The 21,857-nt window shown below is 39.6% G+C and overlaps 1 protein-coding gene across 2 annotated transcripts in view; it reads right to left on the minus strand.

The window, feature by feature from the left end:
- The window catches only part of LOC120533527 (zinc finger protein 239-like), a 304,582-nt gene that overhangs the window by 135,761 nt on the left and 146,964 nt on the right, over positions 1 to 21,857 (minus strand). The window contains exon 1 of one of the 2 annotated variants that reach the window (XM_039760461.1): positions 5,198 to 5,254. The exons of the other annotated variant lie outside the window; for it this stretch is intronic. The gene's annotated coding sequence lies outside the window, so the exon portion shown is untranslated. Of the gene's footprint in view, positions 1 to 5,197; positions 5,255 to 21,857 lie in introns of those variants that run through there. 2 annotated transcript variants of the gene reach the window in all.

The following is a 21,857-nucleotide window of genomic DNA, read 5'->3' on the forward strand; positions in this document are numbered from 1 at the left end:
CAGATTAAAGATTAAATTAAAAATACACACAGAGTGGCGCTAAAAAAATAATGCACATAGAATTCAGCACTGCTCCTCTGAAACTTTAAAAATGGCACTATTAAATGTTAGAGCATTAACCAACAAGATGTTTTTTATCAACGATCTCCAGATTACACTTTTACTCGTGCTGATCGCCAGGGAAAGAAGGGTGGGGGCTTAGCAAACATTTACTCGAGGCAGCTAAACTGTAAGTGTTTTGGAAAATTCAAGTCCTTTGAGTATCTCGCCATTGTTATTCATGGAGATTCTCACATTCTAGTTTTATCCGTGTATATACCTCCTAAATATAACAAATCTTTCTTCGAGGAATTCTCAGACTTAATATCAATTATAATTACGAACTATGACACGCTCTTAATAGTCGGCAACTTTAACTTTCATATCTATAATCAGTGTGACCAAAAAGTAAAAGAATTCGTGAACCTCCTGGACTCTTGATTTGAGACAGCTCGTTAGTCAGCCTACACATAAAGCAGTTCATACGTTAGATTTAGTAATTACCAAAGGACTAAAAGTTGATGTAAAGCAGATCATTGATATCGGTCTATCAGACCATTTTCTTTAACTATTTAATATAGAAGTATTGATAGAAAACATTCATGAGAAGCATATTGTTAAAAAAACGCTTCTTTGATTAATCAGCAGCTTTAAAACTTACAAACATTCTAAGCAATCAGTCCATTTATAGTGCTATGATAGCGAGGATAATGTAAATAGTAAGGTGGAAAAATGTAATACTAAGGTGAGAACTGCCGTTGACATAGTTGCACCTGAAAAGATAGTTAAAAAAATCTTCTAGCATTGTTATACCATGGAAGACCTAAAGAGTTTCTGATTTAAAGAGAACATGCCGTAGAGCTGAGCATAAATGGAGGAAAACTAAACTAACTATCCACTATGAAATATTGAAGGTTAAAATAACAGAATACAATAACACAGTCCATCTTGAGAGGTTCTGCTATTTCTCTAAGATTATAAATAACAATGTCTTATTCTCTATGATTGATCGTCTGCTAAACCAGGTAAGGAATGCCTCCAAAATACTTCCAGTGAAACCTTTGAGGCTATTTCTGTATTTTTCAATCAAAAAATTAATGATATTAGAAATAATATAGTATATATCCCCAACACTGCGGATCCTCTTAAGCCCCAGTACTCCATTACAAACAAATTAAACTCTTTCACCAGGATAGATTTATCTGATTTACATAGAATAATTTCTCAAAGAGATCCTCCACCTGTGTCCTTGACCCAATACCAACAAGTTTTTTCAAAAAAGTATTGGGCGTGCTAATTCATAATATTCTTGACATAGTAAACTCATCCATAGATACGGGGGTCTTCCCAGACTGTCTTAAGACTGCTGTAGTTAAACCCCTACTCAAGAAAAATAATCTTGACCCCTCTGCTCTTGAATATTTTAGACTCATTTCTAACCTGCCATTCTTAAGTAAAATTCTGGAGATGGCAGTCATTATACAGCTAAATGACCACCTCAATAAACCTGCTATTCATGATAAATTTCAGTCAGGATTTATAACAAATCACAGCACAGAAACTGCACTCGTTAAAGTAGTAAATGACTTGCGGATAAATGCAGACAGAGTCCATTTATCTGTTCTCATCCTCTTAGATCTGAGTGCCGTATTTGATACCATTGATCACAATATTCTTAGAAATCGCCTTAGTCAGTAGGTGGGCCTCTCTGGCAGTGTCTTAAATTGGTTTGAATCCTACCAGGCAGGGAGAAAATTCTTTGTTAGTTGTGGGAATTACAACTCAAAGAAACATGATATTCTATATGGTGTTCCACAAGGCTCTATCCTGGGTCCGCTGCTCTTCTCAATCTATGCTTCCGTTAGGTCAGATTATCTCGGGGCACAACGTGAGCTACCACAGCTATGCTGATGACACACAGCTGTACTTATTAATAGCACCTGATGACATAGACGCTGTAAATTCACTAACACAATGTCTTACTTGTGTTTCTAAATGAATGAATAGTAATTTTTTCAAGCTAAATAAAGAGAAAACAGAAATTTTAATGATTGGCAATAATGGATATAATGGGGTTATTAGAAATAAACTTGATGTATTAGGATTAAAAGTCAAGACAGAGGTAAAGAATTTAGGGGTAACTGTTGACTGTAACCTGAATTTTAAATCGCATATTAATCAGACTACTAGGACAGCATTTTTTCACTTAAGAAACATAGCAAAAGTTAGACCTCTTATATCAATGAAAGATATTGAGAAATCAGTTCACACTTTTGTTTTTAGTTGACTAGATTACTGTGATGCACTCCTCTCAGGACTCCTCAAAAAAGACATAAATCCTTTGCAACGAGTGCAGAATGCAGCTGCTAGAATCCTAACTAGGAAAAGAAAATCCGAACACATTTCTCCAGTTTTAATGTCACTATACTGGTTACCTGTGTCATTCAGAATTGACTTTAAAATACTGCTTATGGTTTACAAAGCCTTAAATAATCTCGCTCCATCTTATATATCAGAGTGTCTGACACCATATATACCAAATTATAACCTTAGATCCTCAAATGAGTGTCTGATTAGAAATCCAAGAGCAAAACTTAAAAGAAGTGGTGAGGCGGCCTTCTGCTGCTATGCACCTAAAATCTGGAATAGCCTGCCAATAGAAATTCGCCAGGCTGATACAGTGGAGCACTTTAAAAAACTGCTAAAAACACATTACTGTAACATGGCCTTCTCATAACTTCATTTTAATTTAATCCTGATACTCTGTATATTCAATGTATTATCATAACTATTCATGGTGACTCTAAAATCCGTACTAACCCCTACTCTCTCTTCTGTTTCTTTTCCCGGTTTTCTGGGGTGGCGACCTGCGCCACCACCACCTAATCAAAGCACCCTGATGTCCCTACATTGATGGATTAAAAGCCAGAAGTCCATGTGACCATCATCATCAAGTCTTTCCAAGAGAACACTAAATACAAAGAGGACTATTTCATTTATGTGAGGTAGAATGACCAGAGGGGACTGGGCGGTCTCATGGTCTGGAATCCCTGCAGATTTTATTTTTTCTCTCCAGCCATCTGGAGTATTTTTTTGTTTTTTCTGTCCTCCCTTACCATTGGACCTTACTCTTATTCTATGTTAATTAGTGTTGTCTTATTTTAATTCTTTGTCTTTTTTGTGGTTGTTGTTCTATGGGAGCTCGAGCGTCTCTCCTGGTGCTCCTCAACTCAGGAATTCTCTCCCCTCTCATATTTTTCAGCTCGATTCAATAACACATTTTAAAACTACGCTCAAAACTTATCTTTTCAAACTGGAGTACCAATTGTGAATTTTATAACTGCCAGTTATCTTTGTCTGTCTTTCTATTAACAGTGAAATGATACACTCAATGACGAAAATAAACAATTTTATTGTATTGTATACAAATTGGCTTAATAATTTCTGAAAACATTTCACTCATTCCTCTCTCAATCTCTCTCTCACACACACACAATGTGGTTAATTAAATATACTGTATACAGAATAGGATCTAAATTCCTTGTAACAGAACTGTCTTCCATAGCTTTTTCCGTATGCTGCCGCTCTGTAATTTGAGAGTATTAAGTCTGGCAATATGGTGCAGCCTTAGTTTGTGGAAGACAGACAGAACTAAAGACATGAGCATAAAATGATGGTTGTCAAATTCAAACTGTGTTTCCTCAATGTGCTCCTTGAGAAAAAACACATCATCTGAAGCAATCTCAGCCCAAAAACACTGATTGACCAAAGATCCACTGACAGCTTGCCCTAATGTCGACTGTCAGTTAACACGCTCAGCTACTTTGACCACCTTGACTGTACCCTCAGAAGGAATCATCAAACCTCCTTTGTTTTTAATGTGAACGAGTGGTAGCTTTGATCATATGATGCCGGTACAACATCTGTTACCAAACTCAAATGCGCACGCGCGTCACATGATAGCTTTTTCAAAATTCTGTCTAAGGGCTACCCTCCCACTGCTTCCCAAGGTGGATTTCTTTAGGAAACCTTCAAAAAGTTTGAGAAATGTTAACAGCTAGTTACTGACTAAATACACTTAACCAAAAGGTTGTTTGGAGGCTCACTTGAGCACATAAATGCATAGCTTTGCTATCTTAGCCTGGCGTGGCAAAAGTAAAGATTATAAACGGGATTTTCTAATGGTCAAATATAGCAAAACAATTGTTCAGCCTTACCTATGAAATATAATCCCCCGCGATCTGGTTTGGAGCATACAGCGGTTTGTACAATCCCAAGCAGCACATGCGTGAGGCATCTTTATCCATTACTTCACGCCACAGCAGTGCCACTCGTAATATGGCGGCGACGTTGATGTACGACGCTGCTGTTCATGCGGCGTCTAGTAATTCTCTCTCTACGCTCGTTGCCGGCCAGATTCGCGCGCCCGTGTGTAGTGATAGACTACGTCATCGCACACTTTACGGTGCTCCCCTATCTGTTTAACGCGTGCGCGAACACTTTACGGCATGTTAGGCTTTCAATATGTCTTTGCGCACGAATCCAGCAGGCACGTGGATCGGGTAGCGACTGGGTGAAAGGCTGAGTCTTCGACCTGCAGCCGGATACAATTGAGAAGTAACGCTGACTTTTTATCCTTAGTGTCAATAATAAGAAAGAGCAACCCAGTTAACCAGGAATTACGTGGCTCTCGACGATGCATATGCAATTCATGTTTTTAAGTTGCGCAGTATTTTAATGAACGTTACATCACATCATTGAGTTCATTTCGTGTGTGTAACAAATCAACGATTGCCTCGTGCTTCTCAGGCACGTGCAGGCACCACCGACCGGCTAGCAAAACAGAGAGACACGGGTGGTCAGTCCGGGGCAGGTGCACGGGGCCGCTGAGTGGGGTATTTTACATTCTTTCACTACGAAAGGCCAAAGTAGGCACCGCGGATTAAAGAAACCCCGATCAGCAGCGAGCTTCCATTTTTAAAAAAGCCGGCAGCGCACCGAGCCGCGGAGTAGAAATGAGCAGCAGCAGCGCGGAGTGTGCGGACATTAAAAAAGTTAAACACGTGAAGAGCAGAGCGGGCAATCCGATGAGGGTCTCTGACGACTGGCTACCTAATGCTCTCTTCTTCTTCTTCTCGTATATGGCGCAAGTACGTACCTGTCCCGTGTGGCTCAACCCGCGTCTTCCACTCGACTGACCAGCACGTCCGTATGGCCCTTTTGTTGGCCTCTGTTTCTGATTATAGGGGGCTCACACATCAGCCTGACGGATTTAAACAGCTGTGCGGCTCGAGTCAGCGCTCTGCTCCCCAGGGGCTTCATTTCCCACCCCACCTGTCTCTGTCTGTCAGTGTCAGATATCCACACGTCTTACCAAAGCAGAAACAGTCATAAAACAATCATATAAAAATAAAGAAATAAAAAGATAAACAGATGTGCAGAAGGGAACAATAATACAGTACATAAATATCCATCCATTTACTAAATCAAGGCAGGTTTGTTGTGTCGCTGGAGCCAATTCCAGCAGACATCGAGCACAGGGCAGGAAGAACACCTGGTGTCACACACACACACAAGCCACATTAACACACCAATTCACCTCTCCGGCATATCTTTAGACTGTGAGTGAAAGCGGATCCATCTGGAAGAAACCCACAATAACACGGGGAGAACATGTAAACTCCATGTAGCAAGAAGTTAGAGCTCCAATCCCAGCCTCGTGTTGTGAGCTGCCCTTATACAGATATATAAATATTCACATATACATTAGCATAACTGTACAATTAACTATAGGTAAGTATAAATAACACACATGAGCAATCCATGTCATTTTACACCTATTTTGTTTCTTTCTCTCGCTTTCTGCATCCTGCTTCCTTTCTCACCACAATGGCCAGTTTGATTTTGTCGTCCTTGTCTTCAACAAGACCACACAGAAATGCTGGTCAGTGGAGCGGATGACGTGGACTGAGCCACATGGCACAGGTACGCACTTGTGCCATATAAGAGAAGAAGAAGAAATGGCTGGGCAGCCAGTCGTCAGAGACCCTCATCAGAGTGCCCGCTCCGCTCTTCATATCTCCATATTTAACTTTTTTAATGTCATTTCTACCTTGTGACTGTCCGTGTGATGGCTGCACATCTGCGGCTCAGTGTGCTACCAGCTTTCTTGTGGATGCAGCTTGGGGTTTCTTTAATCTGCTGTGCCTTCCTTGGCTTTGTCTATCTATCTGTCATTTTCTCGGTCCTGGTATGGTGCTGTTAAGACTGCATGTCGTTTCCTGGTCCTTTTCCTGTTTATCACAGTAATCCTCGGTCACTTATGTGTCTCATCCCATCCTGTTGTTCTTATTCTTAATTGTGCTTAACTTTTTAATGAAACCCCTAGCTTGATGCCCACCACCTGAATCTGTTAGAACAATAAAATGCAAGAATTCATGACAAATTATTCGAAAACATTATCTAGTAAACCGCTAGTTAATTGTCATTAACTTTCTTTTCATCCAAGTTAACTAACTGAACACTCAGTAGCTTGTATGTTAACTTTGTCTTCTTTTTCTAGATTTTGAGCACACTAAGCCATGTCTGATCTGAATTGGTTTGCCCTCTAAGCTTCTGCTGGTGTGCCAGGGTGGTTTCTTTTCATAGATAGATAGATACTTTATTAATACCAAGTGGAAATTCACATACTCCAGCATACTGATAATAAACAATATTGAAGAGTGATAAAAATGCAGGTATAGCAGACAATAACTTTTTTATAATGTTAATGTTTACTCCCCCGGGTGGAATTGAAGAGTCGCATAGTGTGGGGTCTCCTCAGTCTGTCACTGAAGCTGCTCCTCTGTCTGCAGGTGATGCTGTTAACAAGTCTTGGCAGTTTTATTGTGCGGTCCCTTCATTCTCTTATTCGATCCTTTCAAAACTGTGTGACAGCCACTCTGGGGTTTAGGGGGTCATTACTGTCACATGTTCAGAGTACAGTGAAGCTCAAACAGCTGAAACAGATTGACGTCAGTGTTATCAAATCTGTAAGCTGCACATTTGTAGTTTGTGGTATTTCAGTCCACATCTGCAGATCATCGTAACTCAGATTTCGTCCCTCACTGTCGTCAGTGGCGTAGCTCTCTTGCTGGGGCCACCGTGCAGCACCATGAGGTGATCCTCCTGTTTGGCATAACTGTTAGTAATTTATACTCAACTTGATCCTAGGGGCCAGCTAGGCAGTGGTGTCCTCGACTGCGTCACTATCATAATCACACGCTGGTGACAAATAAACCAGCTCTCTATTTGCACTAACTTTTTTAAATCACTTTATTACAACTGTTGTAAGTTCATAAAAATAAATTCAGTTGTGGGAATGGAATGTGGGAGGTGTGGGTAGCAGTAGTCATACATAAATAGATGTAAGATGTGGACCTGCTTGCTATTCCAAAACAACTTTGTGAAGGAAGATGTAACTTTAGCTAGAAAGCAGAAAATGTTCTGTGCTATAAAATAAAGCCATTTCTATTTGTAACAAAATAAAACGACAAAACCATCGACCCATTTTACATAAGTTCATAAAGTAAGGTGTCAGTGGTTCTAAGAAATTTGCTGTGTCGATAGGAAATTGCTTGATCTATATATATTGCTAGTTTGTCTTTAGTTGTTTCTCCATTTTTAATAGTTTTAGCAGACAGCACCTGACCTGAAGCCATTGTATCATTATACTTACAGACTTGGTAGTTGCAACAATTTCAGTTCCTGCACTGTCTGCATAACCTGCTTGTGCCTTTTGTGACGATTCACCACCATCGGCATTCTCTGTTCCCACCGCTGGCGCTTTCTCAGTTTTGAGAAAAGCAGAAATCTTGGTAAGCTTGGCGTGTTTCAATTCCTGTTACAGGCGTGCCTTACATTTAGTAGCACCACTCTTATAATGGTTGCCAGATCCGCTGCTACTGGCCGACATGGTGTTGTCTGGCGAGAGTATAAAAAGCGTCAAGTTGTTCAAATATTTGACTAACGTGGACCATAACTTAACAACAGAATTGCTATGATTTACTGTTTACGAGTTTGAATTTCAAAAATTGTTGACATCAAATCAAAGTACAAAAGTAACAATTATTTACAATAATAATGTAGATTCACACCATTCATGTGACGTCCTTCAAAACTTCTTCCGTTCATGTCGGCTGTGGTACACCCAAGGTCACCAAATTTGGGAATGTGCACTCCTCTGTAAGGCGGACAGACGTGTTGTGCCTCTGATTAGGCTCCGAGTCTCCAAACTCTAAATTTGTGTAAACTGTAGGCCTGCCGAATATGTAATATCATCATGGACCTGCCTGGTGATGGTGCAAACATGCAAATAAAACTGTGAATTATTAAGTCAATGAACTGTGCAAGTGATTGAAGTTATTGAATTTTGTTTTAAATCTGTACGGCCCCAAGCTCGTTGGCCCTTGCACTTTGCACAATCTGCACGATCCATTGCTACGCCACAGACTGTAGCATTAAAGTGCATTTAGCTTACTATGTGGGCTTCCGGAGTCTCATGCATAACGCCGTGTGGAATTCACACTAACATGACGTAAGCACAAAAGCCGAAATGTGCTTACACACAGAAAAATCCAGATGCAGGAATCTGTGTGTACTCCAACTTCCACATTCTTCTGCTACATAAATCCGGTCAGCGTGAAAAGTAATGCTCGTGCACGCGCTTGCTCCTCCCAGAATTACGCCTCTTTGAATATGCAAATCAATATAAATAGCCCTTCAGCTCAGCGTTCTGTGAAAAGCACGGGGGAAAATAAGAATTTCAGTGAATACCAAGTGGAGGCAAAGGAAAAACGTAATATTTGTTGGTTTAAACAGTGGTATAAACAACAAAAGGAAGTTGATCGAGTGACATAGCGTGTTGGAGAAACTTGAAAGCTCAAGTTCACAAAGTCGCACAGTGCTCGAAATAAAAAAGAAGTCAGATATCAAAGTTGTCATGAAAAGCCGAGTCGTAGCCCACCGTCTGAGTGTCATATGAAAGCGTATTAGGGTACAGAAAAAAATTTAAAAAACAGTGGGGAAAAACACACAAAATGTCAACTGTAATCTTGAAATTTCCACTTTAATCACGTAGTTTGTCATTAAAGCAGATCATAAACTTCATCTTAAAATTGTTTAATTTACTAGTTTCTCAAATCCCATCGTAACTAAAGTAGCACATTAAATGCTTTGTTTTGTATGTGTTCTTCTATGTGCTGTATGTGTGTGAATCACTATGTGCTTCCGCTTTCTCTTCCTCCGACAGGACACAGAATCCATTACATTCGTGATATTACAGTTCTCTGAATAATTAAAATACTGAGATGCATACGTGATATCTTTTTCATGATGATAAGAGTTAAAGCATGTTATTAAACAGGGGAACACGATGAAACAGTGATTGTGCACGACCTCTGATGAAATTATTGTAGCAGTACTGTCTCTTTCAAACGTACTAACCTCCAATTCCTGTCCTTACTTTTCTTTCTCCAAATACCCAGCCGCCACACAATCAGCTCTGTAATAGAAGTTAAGCCATCTGTAAGCTTATAACGACGATTCTTCAAAATTTTTAAGCAACATTGAAATATCTTTGTAGTACATGTTCAATTATTCTATCCATCTATCCTTCCAGTGTCGCGTCAGCCCCAGAAAGAATACACCACAAGGTAGGATCAATCTGCGAACTAGCTAGCGCTGCGGAACCGTGTCCTCACATGTTTAATTATTAACAATACAGATTATTTAAATAAAGTTAAAGTTTTATCTATATAATATAATCAACATATTTTGCTGCATTTCATCTTAAAAATGATATAGTCATCATATGTAAACACAAGCTTTATAAAGTGGCTCAGGTTGTGCAATATTATAACTGTAGTGTAAGTTTACAGTGGGGTGATTGTACTTATAAGTCCAAACAGTTCTAAAAGGAGCACTTGATGGACTGATTGACTGTTCAAAGTTCTTGGGATGAAACTGTTTCTGAACCACGAGGTCCCATTACAGGAAAGTCTCTGAAGCGTTTTGCCGTGGCTGAGGCAGCATGGGCTTGATGCTGTATACCGATAATTCTCTTTCCGATCAGCTGCTGCTGTGATTCCCCACTCAGATACAGTGATATAAATACTCTGAGTGGTGCAGTGAGAGTAATATGAAAAAAGATGATCCACTGTGGCAACTCCTAACGGGAGGAGCTGAAAGAAGAAGAAGAAGGTGCAGTGAAAGTAACAACGCTAAAGCAGTTATGGTATTTGGAATACTACGGCTATTCCAAGGACCATTATATTGTTACAGGTTAATTACAATCAGATGCATTACACTAATAAACAATATGCGGTTAGTTTCAGTGTATTTATAAAGCCGCATCAGGAATGTGGATCTAATAAATAAAGGGTATCCACACAGGAACAGTAGCACTGATTTGACGCTGGGTGCCGCCAGTCTGCAAAACCGAGCGGAGAACTTGTGTATGACAAGGTATGAGGTAACGTGGAAAAGTGCGTGGCTTTACGCCAAGCGTAGGTTTTATACTTCATGATTTCTACGTGGAAACGTTCTTACACAACATTTCTGTGCGTATGCACCGTTTATACATGAGACCCCAGGTCACTAGAAAGCTTTCAGGTGCAACAGAAGTTTCTAAGTATTTGAATACAATGTCTACTTACAGGAGAAAGTGAGAACTCCCACCTGTCATGGCAGCCCACTGAAAACAAACAGAAGGGTCCTTTCTTAAAGTCTGTGAATAGTAAAAATAGGCTGAGTCAAGTTTTTAAAAGTCAACAACAACATTTATTTCTATAGCACATTTTCATACACATGATGTAGCTCACAGTGCTTTACAGGATGAAGAAAGAAAAATATAAAAATAAAATTAGGCAATACTAATTAAAAAGGAATAAAGTAAGGTCTGATTCCCAGGAGCACAGAAAAAACAAACAAACAAAAAAAACAAAAACTGCAGAGGGCTGGAGAAAAAAAAACAACATCTTCAGGGGATCCGAGGCCACGAGACCACCCAGTCCCCCTGAACTTAAATGAGACCACTCAGCCCACCTAACATAAGTGAACTCAATCAGTCCTCATGGTTTTCAGGCTTCACATGGAAGAAATTGATGATGATGGTCATGTGGCCTTCAATCTATGAATGTATGGACATCACAGTGCTTTGATCAGGTGGTGGTGGCGCAAATCATCACCACAACAGAAAACTGGAAAAAGAACACGAGAGATAGTAGGGTTTAGTACAGATTACGGAGCCATGATAAAAATGATAATTTAATGCATATTCAGAATATCAGGATTAAACTAAAATGAAGCCATGAGAAGGCCATGTTACAGTAATGTGTTTTCAGCAGTTTTTTAAAGTGCTCCACTGTATCAGCCTGGCAAATTCCTATTGGCAGGCTGTTCCAGATTTTAGGTGCCTAACAGCAGAAGGCCACTTCACCACTTCTAAGTTTAGCTTCAGGCACTATTGATAAGTACAGTTGTGTGTCATCAGTGTAGCTGTGGTAGCTCACGTTAAGCCTTGAGATAATCTGACCTAATGGAAGCAATGGAGATCGAAAAGAGCAGTGGACCCAGGATAGAGCCTTATGGACCACCATATAGAATATCACGTGTCTTTGAAGTATAATGCAACTGCAACTAACAAAGAATTTTCAACCTGCCAAGTAAGACTCAAACCACATTGAGACCCCTGCCAGAGGGCCCACCCACTGACTAAGGTGATTTATAAGAATATTGTGATCAATGGTATCAAATGTGGCACTCAGATCTATGAGGATGAGAACAGATAAATGGCCTCTGTCTGCATTTACCCACAAGTCATTTACTACTTTAACTAGCTCAGTTTCTGTACTGTGATTTGTTCTGAAACCCGACTGAAACTTATCAAGAACAGCAGGTTTATTGAGGTGGTCATTTAGGTGCATAATGACTGCCTCTCTAGGATTTTACTTAAGAAAGGCAGGTTAGAATTAGGTCTGAAATTGTCAAAAAGAGAGGAGTCGAGATTATTTTATCTTGAGCAGGGATTTAACAGCAGCAGTCTTAAGACAGTCTGGGAAGACCCCCATATCTAATGAGGGTAATTAGAAGCTGTTAGTGAAATTGTTAAATAAAAAAAAGAAAAGAAAAACACGTTAAGGAGAATTATAAACGTAACCTCAGGTCAAAACTAAAAACATTAAAGGCTGTACTAGCTAATAACTACCTGCAGTCAATCACCAATTGATGAGCTGTTGAAGGTGGTGCAACTCTAATCTTAAACAGGAACAAATACCTGGAGGAGGGATGGAGGCATTTAGGAGGTACATCCTGTTATCATCTGCTGAAGTCTGATCCCACTTCACACATCTCCAGTCTTCTCAGAAAACACACTGACGTTTCTGAAACAACTTATAGATAAATTGCTTGTTTTTTTAATTAAATTCTCCCCCTTAAATTGCAAGGCTTTATTGATTGCCTAAAATACATATCATATGGTGAGGAAGCTTGTATGCACGGAGCTGGACAGTTTGACATCCATGGCAGAGCACAGAGCAGGCTCCTGTCAATCATAGAGAAACTACTTCATCCACTAAACAGGATAATCTCCAGATAGAGGATCAGCTTCAGTGACAGACTGCTGCCACCGTCCTGCTCCACTGACAGACTGAGGAGACCCCACACTATGCGACTCTTCAATTCCAGCCAGCGGAGTAAACGTTAACATTATACAAAGTTATTGTCTGTTATACCTGCATTTTCATCACTCTTTAATTTAATATTGTTTTATCAGTATGCTGCTTGAGTATGTGAATTTTCCTTGGGATTAATAAAGTATCTATCTGTCTATCTATCTATCTAAAACTCTCCAGGTAGCCCTATTGTATCTGCTCGCAGCTCTGTTCCTTAATTGACTACACAATTCATAGACCTACATAATTAAAGTTTTGTGCGTTTAGTCAGTCTGTTTACTGCTTTCACGTGTCCGATACAGAATACACCACATTGCAGTATTTCTATACATGCAGCCTTAGACATAAGCACCCTCATCACCGACAATGTACACAAGCTCATACTTTAACAACTGGACACTCTACTCTTAATAGATGGCAAGCTTTTCAGACTCTTTACTTTTATTACTAAATTGCCTTACAGTAGAATTTGTTTGCCTTTTACAATCGTCTTTTTAATACAACACAGCAGTGTGTCCACATTCAGCCTCAGCATTACAAATCTCTACAACATAAAGGCAGATGGAAAACTTTCTGTTAAATGTCAAATAAAAGGCTAGGAGATCAGTTGGGTCAGAACCCAGCCACAGGGGATGTACAAACCAGTGTGTTTCTTCACGCCGGTCACAAGCCCGGATTAATAGGGAGGGTTACGTCAGGAAGGGCACCCGGTGTAAAATTTTGAATAAGTGGGATAATCAGAGAGATGGGGAGCTGTAAGGACAGCTAGGAAGAGGATGAAGAATGGAAAAGCCGATGGTGAAGATAACATACCTGTGGAAACATGGATGTGTTTAGGAGAGATGGCAGTGGAGTTTTTAACCAGATTGTTTAACAGAATACTGGAAAGTGAGAAGATTCCTGAGGAGTGGAGAAGTACAGATTTTTTAAGAAAAAGGAGGATGTGCAGAGTTGTAGGAACTACAGGGGAATAAAATTGATGAGCCACAGCATGAAGTTATTGGAAAGAGTAGTGGATGCTTTGTTAATAAGCGAGGTGATGATTTGTGAGCAGCAGTGTGGTTTCATGCCAAGAAAGAGCAGCACAGATGCGATATTTGCTCTGAAGGTGTTGAAGGAGAAGTATAGAGAAGGCCAGAAGGAGTTGCATTGTGTCTTTGTGGACCTGAAGAAAGCATATTAATAGAGAGCTGTGGTATTATATAAGGAAGTCAGGAGTGGCAGAGAGTTACGTAAGAGTTGTACAGGATATGTATGAGGGAAGTGCGACAGTGGTGAGGTCTCCGGTAGTAGTGATTGATGCATTCAATTTGGAGGTGGGATTACATCAGGGATCGGCTCTGAGGCCTTTCTTATTTGCAATGGTGATGGACAGGTTGACAGACAAGATTAGACAGGAGTCCTCGTGGACTATGATCTTTGCTGATGACATTGTTGATCTGTAGCGATAGTAGGGAGCAGGTTGAGGAGACCCTGTAGAGGTGGAGATATGCCCCAGAGAGGAGAGGAATAAAGGTCAGTAGGAACAAGACAGCATACATGTGTGTGAATAAGAGGGAGGTCAGTGTAATGGTGAGGATGCAGGGAATAGCGTTGGCGAAGATGGATGAGTTTAAATACTTGGGATCAATAGTACAAAGTAATGGGATTGTGGAAGTGAAATGGAGTGGGTAGAGAAGAGTATCAGGAGTGATTTGTCAGGAAGAGTGAAAAGGAAGGTCTACAGGACAGTAGTGAGACCAGCAATGTTATATGGGCTGGAGATGGTGGCACTGATCAGAAAGCAGGAGACAGAGCTGGAGGTGGCAGAGTTAAAGATGCTACGATTTGCATTGGGTGTGACAAAGATGGACAGGATTAGAAATTAGGACATTAGAGGGTCAGCTCAAGTTGGACGGTTGGGAGACAGAGAGGCGAGATTGCGTTGGTTTGGACATGTGCAGAGGAGAGACCAAGATTGCAGAAGAGCCCAAATACGCGTCCAAAGTTAATAGATTATCATTTGTTACCTTCAGCAGAGCTGATTCAGCACTATGAAGTTTTTTAAAACCTGACTGAAACACATCACATACATTGTTATCCTCCAGATATGAAATTAACTGCAAAGAAACCACTTTCTCCATAATTTTGGACAGAAATGGGAACTTAGAAATAGGCCTATAGTTTGAAAGAGGTGTAGGATCAGGTGTGGGCTTCTTCAGCAAAGGCTGAGCAATTGCATGTTTAAAGTTGTCTTGCATTATACCGTATTTTAGACAGTTGTTAATAATAGCCAACAGAATTGGACTAAACGCTATAAAAGTATTTTTAAATAGGCATGAGAGTAAGGTATCTAGTGGATAGTTGGAAGGTTTCATATGCAGGATTATATCAGCTAGCTGAGAAGAGTCAATAAGCTGAAAGGAAGTAAACTGGCTGTGCACTGGCCTTAGAGTGATTGGTGTCTTCCCACAGTAATCAACAGTTTGCTGGAAAGTAATGCTGAAATGAATGGCTTCAATTTAACTTATAAAATAATTAAGATAAAGCTCACAGGTCTCAGGCGTACTCTCAGGGAAGCCGCTGATAGGTGGATTTAAAAGAGTGTTTATGGTGCTAAATAGCACCCTAAGTCTCGAGGCAGCATTCACAATTAAACACGATAAAAAATGTGATTTTGCTGATCTCACAGCCTCTTGATAGGACTTCCAGCGAGTTCTAAGAATTTCATAAGAGACCTGCACTTTGTCCTTTTCCACCTCTGTTGTAATATTTATGTGTCAACAAAATATTAATAGTTTTGTTTTAAGATATGTCATTGAAAAGTATTATTATCAGGCATTGTTTAGGCACCTATGTCATAAAGAAGGCGCAAGATAAAAGGACCTCAATTGCCATCATTTAATTTTGCACAATTTGTGAAAACAAGACATGGTGTCAGAATAGAAGACAGTCATGGATTTTGCTGCAGTTCCCTCGCCAAGAATTGACTGGGATTCTCTTAACCTGCCAGGAGAATGGAAAAAGTTCCGACAACACGTGGAGCTGATGTTTTCTGGGGCGCTAAAAGGCAAAGACGAGAGTGAGAAATTCAACTACCTGCTCCTGTGGACTGGGGAAAAAGGAAGTCATTTTCAACACATGGACTGTCACCCAGGAAGAAGCCAAGGTACTGAAAACTTATTATGCCTGCTTTGAGGCGAATGTCATGCCTAAGACGAATACAATATTCACGAGATACAAATTTAATGAGAAGACGCAGGGGATAAACGAGACTTTTGATCACTTTGTAACGGAGTTCAAATTGCTGGTGAAGCACTGTGCTTATGCAAACAAAGATTAAATAGTCAGGGATAGAATAGTGTTTGATGTAAATTCAACGAAAGTGCGAGAGAAACTTTTAAGCGCCGGGTCTGAGCCAACATTAAACAAAGCTGTGGACATCGAAAGATTGCACAAGATAGCACAAGCACAGCTGAGAAACCTTCAAAGCAGGCACCCCGAGTGGCTCATGTGAACTAACTGTGAACGAAGTACGTAGACAACAAGCAAGGACTCCAAAGAGCACTGCACAAAAAACACATTATACAATTGAGAAGGCAGCAAAAGATTATGAAGCGATTGACACATACAAGCATATTGAGAAGTGCAGCTACTGTGGAAACAAAGCACACGGTGGAAAAAGTCAATGTCCAGCTAAAGGAAAACAGTGTAAAAAATGTGGTAAAGTGAACCACTTTGTTAAAGTTTGCAGGACTGGGAAAGGTAAACCGGTGCATGCAGTGTGTGATGTCTCAGATAAAAAGGAAGACAAGCTGTTTATTGATGCAGTAAGAAAGGAACAACCTGAAGCTGAACAAGCCTTTGCAGACATGGCAATAGGAAAGCAAGGTGAAAAACTTAAATTTAAATTAGACACCAGTACATAAGTTAATGTAATTCCTCTGAGTGAATGCAATGCAAACTGTGAGCTGCTTATAGTAAGAGATACATGTACGCTGCATTGGAAATACAAGGAGCGCAGCATGGTTTGGGATTTCTATGTTATAGAGATGGGTGGCACAGTGGCGCTTCTGCCTCACAGTAAGGAGACCTGGGTTCGCTTCCCGGATCCTCCCTGCGTGGCGTTTGCATGTTCTTCCTGTGTCTGTGTCGGTTTCCTCCAGGGCTCCGGTTTCCTCCCAAGTCCAAAGACATGTAGGTTAGGCTCATTGGCGATCCTAAATTGTCTCTAGTGTGTGTTTGGTGTGTGCCCAGGGATTTGTTCCTGCCTTGTGCCCTGCGCTGGCTGGGATTGGCTCCAGCCGACCCCCATAACCCTGTGTAAGGATATAGCGGGTTGGACAATGACTGACTGACTGTTATAGAGACACAGGAACCTCCAGTGTTAGGGCTAAAGGCATGTCTAGATTTGGATTTGATTAAGGTAGTCCTAGCAGTGACCTCACCAGCTGACATACAGTCGATAAAAGAAGAGTTGGCTGACATTTTTAAGGGCATTGGTCTGTTACAATACAATACAGTTTATTTTTGTATAGCCCAAAATCACACAGAAGTGCCGCAATGGGCTTTAACAGGCCCTACCTCTTGACAGCCCCTCAGCCTTGACTCTCTAAGAAGACACAAGGGAAAAACTCCAAAAAACCTTGTAGGAAAAATGGAAGAAACCTTGGGAAAAGCAGTTTAAAGGGAGACCCCTTTCCAAGTAGGTTGGGCGTGCAGTGATTGTCAAAAAGAAGGGGATCAATACAATACAATACAATACAATACACATAACAGAACAAATCTTCAATACAGCATAAAAATAAAAAAAATTTAGAAGTACGGAGCAGAATTTAACAGTAGATAATATCACATAATACGATTTGGATATTTTTAGAGTCCTAGAGACCTCATCCATCAAGCTGCTCTCCCCATTTGGCCATTCCATGGCTGAAACAGCGCTGGGCCAGCCAATCCAATGAAAGGACCCTTATTTCCCATGATTCCTGCGATCCTCCACCAGGGATGACTTTACCATATGCAGGCAAAACAACCTGGCAGGTGGACCATGGCACCAAGTGCCACATTTGAGTACCGAGAAGAAACACAGAATAGGTGAGGGTTAGTATTCAGTTATAAACTATCAAGTTACTTATGTTTTAGTGCTAATGACTAACAACACAGATGCAGTCTGTACAGTTAATCAGCAGCTCTAATTAGGATATGCTAAACTGAAGTAGTGAGTCTTCAGTCGGGATTTAAAGGCTGAGACCAAAGGGGCATCTCTTATAGAAGCAGGCAGACCAGTCCACAGTTTAGGGGCCCTGTAACTAAAAAGCTCGACCTCCTACTGTTATTTTATTAATCCTCGGAATCATAAGCAGACCGGCATCTTGAGATCTTAATGTGAGCTCAGGTTTGTAAGTCATGATAAGTTCAGACAAGTCAGCAGGACCGTGGCCATTTAATGCTTTATATGTTAAAAGGAGGATTTTGAAATCTGCCCAAAACTTAACCGGGAGCCAGTGTAAGGATTTAAGAACTGGAGTTGTGTTCTTATTTTCTTGTTCTTGTAAAAATTCTTGCAGCCGCATTTTGGATTAACTGGAGGTTGTAAAGAGAACAGTTTGAACAGCCAGTGAACACCGCATTCAATCAATCAATCAACATTTATTTATATAGCACATATTCATACAAAAAAAATGTAGCTCAAAGTGCTTTACAAAATGAATAGAGTAATAGAAGACACAATAAAAGATAAACATAAGTCAACATTAATTAACATAGAATAAGAGTAAGGTCCGATGGCCAGGGTGGACAGAAAAAACAAAAAAAAAAAAAACTCCAAAAAGCTGGAGAAAAAAATAAAATCTGTAGGGGTTCCAGACCAAGAGACCGCCCAGTCCCCTCTGGGCAATCTACCTAACATTAGTCAAACAGTCCTCTTTGTATTTAAGCGTTTTCATGGAAGGAGCTGATGATGATGGTCACGAGACTTCTGGCTTTCAGTCCATCATTGTTGGAGCATCATGATGCTTTGAGAGTGGTGGGCGCAGGCCGCCACCACAAAGAAAACCAGAAAAGAAACAGAAGAGAGAGTAGGGGTCAGTGATTTTAGAGCCACCATGAATAGTTATTATGAAGAATTGAACATACAGAGTATCAGGATTATGTTAAAGTGAAGTTATAAAAAGGCCATGTTAAAGTAATGTGTTTTCAGCAGTGTTTTAAATTGCTCTACTGTATTTGCCTGGCGAATTCCTATCGGCAGGCTATTCCAGAAATTTAGGTGCATAGCAGCAGAAGGCGCTCACCACTTCTTTTAAGTTTAGCTTTTGGAATTATAAGGAGACACTCATTTGAAGATCTAAGGTTACGATTTGGAATATAAGCGTGTCAGGCATTGCAGTAGTCAATCCTACTAGAGATAAATGCATGAATTAATTTCTCAGAATCCTGTTTATTTAGAAAGCCTTAATTTCCTAACATTTTTAAGATGAAAGAAACATGTTTTGGACAACTTTGTAATATGCTTTAAATGACATGCTAGAGTCAAAGATAACTCCTAGATTGCTGGCTGATTCAGTAAAATTAATTGGGATTCCAACTGAGTTAAATGATGACAAAATATTGCTGTGATCAGCGTCATTCCCTCCAACAATTAACATCTCTGTTTTATCTGTATTTAAAGACAAGTAGTTCTCATTCATCCATTCCTTTAATTCACTAACACAACTAATTAAAGACAACATCTGAGAAACTTCATTTGATTTAAATGAAAGGTATAACTGGGTGTCATCTGCATATGAGTGAAAATTAACATTATGTTTCCTAATGAGAGATCCCAGTGGAAGCATGTAAAGTGAAAACAGTAAAGGTCCCAGTACTGAGCCCTGCGGACACCATATTGAACTTCTGTGTATAATGATGGAGTACTGTCAGCACATTTCTGTACTATTGGAATCGATTTGATAAATAAGAACTAAACCAAGCGAGCACGGGCCTGTAAGCCCAACATCATTTTCTAGCCTGTGCAGTAAAATAGAATGGTCAATGGTGTCAAATGCTGCACTTAAGTCCAACAACATAATTACAGTGGAGTTTCCTTCATCAGAGGATATCAGAATGTCATTTACAACCCGTGTTAGTGCCGTTTCTGTACTATGACCAGTCACGAAAGCCAGACTGGAATTTCTCAAATAAATTGTAATGCGTAAGGTGTGACTGAAGCTGACTGGCGACTACTTTTCTAGTATTTTAGAGAGAAATGGTAAATTTGAAATAGGCCTATATTATTTAGTATGTGTGGGTCTAGGTCTGACTTTTAAGTAAAGGTTTAATGACTGACACTTTTAGTGCATCAGGTACTGTGCCATGCAATAATGAACTATTGATAATGTTTAGAATAGGGCTGCAAGAACATCCATTGCACTTTTACTAGTTTTGTTGGCACTGGATCTAGGGAACAAGTAGTGGGCTTCATTTTAGAAATTAAAGTTAAGACTTCCTGTGAGTTACAGGATTAAAATTATTAAAGTGCTGAATGCAATGTGACAGGGTCTGCTAAGCTAGTATTTGGTTTGTACTGTGATGCTGAGATCTGGGATCTTATATTTTTAATTTTCTCATTGAAGAAGTTCATAAAGTCTGTACTGCTAATATCTGTTGGTATTTTGCACTGTTGATCTGAATTCCCATTTGTTAATTTAGCCACTGTTCTAAAAGTACCCTAGGATTTTTATTATTGCTATCTATTAATGTAGAATAGTATTCTGAGCGAGCTTTAAAGAGGGCTTTTTTATATTTATTAACACTCTCTGTCCATGCAATTTGAAAGACATGTAGCTTTGTTGTTCTCCATCTGTGCTCCAGTTTTCAACACTCTAATTTAAGAGCTCGAGTGTTTTCATTAAACCAGGGAGAGTTTCTATGTGCTTTGATCACTTTTGTTTTAGGGGAGCCACTGTGTCCAGAGCATCTCTCAAGGTCACATTATAATGTGATGTTAGCTGATCTAAATTGTTTTCCACGTTTACATTTGATGTTAACTGATCTAAATGGTTTTCCACAATTACACTCGACTTACTCAAGGTATCTATAAATTTTGAAGCAGAATTACAATCTAGATGCCGCACTTTCTTTGTTTTAATCGCATGGGCAGAACTAAATCAAATGTAATTAAGAAGTGATCGGAAATAACTACATTTAATGGAGTAATATTTAAATTTTGAATTTCAACTTTGTAAGTTATAATTAAATCTAATGTATGGTTATGATTATGAGTTGGACCTTTGACAATCTGACAAAATCCTACTGAATTTAACAAATAAGTAAAACATTTGCTAAAAGTGTCAGTTTCCACATCAATGTGTACATTAAAATCCCTTATCAGTACTACGTGATCAGAATTTATAGCCAAATCAGACACAGAAGGTTGCTAAATTCAGTCATGAACAATGAATATGGCCCTGGTGGTCTGTAGACTAGCACTATAATTGTGTTGGAATCTGTTTTAATATTTAAAATGAATGCCTCAAAGGATGTAAAGTTGCCTAAATTTTTAGGAGTGATTTGCATTTTGTTACAATGAATTATTCCAAGGCCTCCTCCTCGACCAGAATCTCTAGACTTATGAAGGAACGAGTATCCATCTGGTGACGCCTCAGCTAGGGAACAGTGTCACATTTACTAAGCCAGGTTTCAGTGAGAAGACACAGATCAGATTTTGTACTTAATATATATCATTTACCAAAACAGCTTTAGTGCCAAGAGAGAATGTTCAATAAACAGCATTTAAAACTGCATGGTTCTTTCTGAACTGCTGATATATTTTTGTTTTAATTTGAATTAAATTTCTATTACAGATGCCCCTGGTGGAGTGTCTGGTTTTATCCCTTGGTCTAATTATACACCTTATTTTTGGTTATCAATTAATTTATGGTTTGTATCAAGACTAAATTTACTGGATGCCCCACAACAGGGATTATGGGTAACAGCTTCAGGAAAATAACAGGTGGGATAAACAACAGTCTGATTTAAGATCACATGACTGCGGCCTGGATGGTGCTCTAATCAGTCAATACGAGTTTATGCATATTTTGGAGCATAAATCGTAACCATCTTGATTTAAGCCAATCACTTTTTTAT

Source organism: Polypterus senegalus, chromosome 8 (genome assembly GCF_016835505.1).
Source record: "Polypterus senegalus isolate Bchr_013 chromosome 8, ASM1683550v1, whole genome shotgun sequence".
Lineage (NCBI taxonomy): Eukaryota > Metazoa > Chordata > Cladistia > Polypteriformes > Polypteridae > Polypterus > Polypterus senegalus.